At 48.5% G+C, this 1625-nt stretch overlaps 1 long non-coding RNA gene across 3 annotated transcripts in view; it reads left to right on the plus strand.

Annotated features, from left to right (window-relative positions):
* Nucleotides 1–615: 615 nt before the first annotated feature.
* LOC122540732 overlaps nt 616–1625 on the plus strand; it is a 93885-nt gene continuing 92875 nt past the window's right edge. For all 3 annotated transcript variants that reach the window (XR_006309393.1, XR_006309392.1, XR_006309394.1), the window contains exons 1-2: nt 616–771; nt 1136–1248. This is a non-coding gene — a long non-coding RNA (uncharacterized LOC122540732). The remainder of the gene's footprint in view (nt 772–1135; nt 1249–1625) is intronic.

Below are 1625 nucleotides of genomic sequence, written 5' to 3' on the forward strand. Positions count from 1 at the left end.
TAAATTTTTTCTGAACCCTTTTAAGTTTCACAACATCTTTTCGATAGGAAGGAGACCAGAATTGCACGCAATATTCCAACAGTGGCCTAACCAATGTCCTGTACAGCCGCAACATGACCTCCCAACTCCTGTACTCAATACTCTGACCAATAAAGGAAAACATACCAAACACCCTCTTCACTATCCTATCTACCTGCCACTCCACTTTCAAGGAGCTTCGAACCTGCACTCCAAGGTCTCTTTGTTCAGCAACACTCCCTAGGACCTTACCATCAAGTGTAGAAGTCCTGCTAAGATTTGCTTTCCCAAAATGCAGCACCTCGCATTTATCCGAGTTAAACTCCATCTGCCACTTCTCAGCCATTGGCCCATCTGGTCCAGATCCTGTTGTAATCGGAGGTAACCCTCTTCACCCTCCACTACACCTCCAATTTTGGTGTCACCTGCAAACTTACTAACTGTAGCTCTTATGCTCGCATCATTTATGTAAATGACAAAAAGTAGAGGACCGAGCAGATCTTTGCGGGGGAAGGGATGAGGCGGGGAGGTCTAGAGGGGTGAAAGAGAAAAATGGAGGGGAGGGATAGTTGAAGAGAGTAGGGGCAGGGATTGATCTTGAGTCACGCTGCTGTCGCTGTCCGGGTGGGTGGAGTGAAGGGCGGAGGGTCTGAGTGCAGCCCTCGGGCTGGGGTGACGGTGATCCGAAGTGGGACTACCCTGGGTGTCGGGCCAGGATACACAGAGCCTCCGGGACAGAGGGATGTCAGGCAGGTCAGGAGACATTGCCTACACCCGGAATCAACCAGCTCTGCTCAGACTTCCTGTCGCGACCGAGTTTGCTGCAAAGAATTGTTTTAGAATAAAGTTGTAAACTTGTGGAAGCTGCGCATTTTCCTCCGAATGTTACCGCCGTGCGTGTCGTTTTGTCGGGATCGTGTTAATTTAAATAAAAAGAAACACAATTCTCGGAGTTAGCATTTATATGACGTTTGTGGGAAATTAAGTGTAGCTGCTGCCGGGATTAAAAAAAAACAGGGGGAAGAGAGAGGGTATGGTGTCTGCAGTCAGTGAGAGGCGGGGATGGTAAACATGGTCAAACCTACAAATAATCCCTGTGCTGTCATACTGTTCTTAGAGATCGGGTCGTGGCTGAAAGTATACTCATTGTGGAAGTTTTTTTCTTCGCACCATCAACTTATCAAGAGGTTTTATAACATCCCTGAAAACAGGGGGACTCCCAGCTCACAGGTAGGGACACTACTGATGCCCAGCCTGCTTTTTTTTTTCGCGTGTTTAAATTTAGTTTGCCGTTTGATATTTCTGTGTGTTGAGGCATGTCATGTTACTGCATTTTCTCAAACAAGTTGGTTTTATTGTCGTGGCGCGTGTGAACCTTGGCTCAGGCCCCACACTGAGCCAGAAGCTCAGCTCTAGGGCGGGGGGTGAAAGATGATGTTCGCGGCATCTCGGTCAGAAAGCTTCCCTTACACTATGTATCTCAGAGAGAGAGAGAGAACATGCTGTTAACGTCTTAGGAGGACAGGGTGTGGTGGGGAGGACAGGAGCAAGGGTTAAACGGGGAGAAAGGAGAAGTTGGGGGGAGGAAGAGCAGCGAGGTTCGGAGA

Source organism: Chiloscyllium plagiosum, chromosome 35, assembly GCF_004010195.1.
Source record: "Chiloscyllium plagiosum isolate BGI_BamShark_2017 chromosome 35, ASM401019v2, whole genome shotgun sequence".
Lineage (NCBI taxonomy): Eukaryota > Metazoa > Chordata > Chondrichthyes > Orectolobiformes > Hemiscylliidae > Chiloscyllium > Chiloscyllium plagiosum.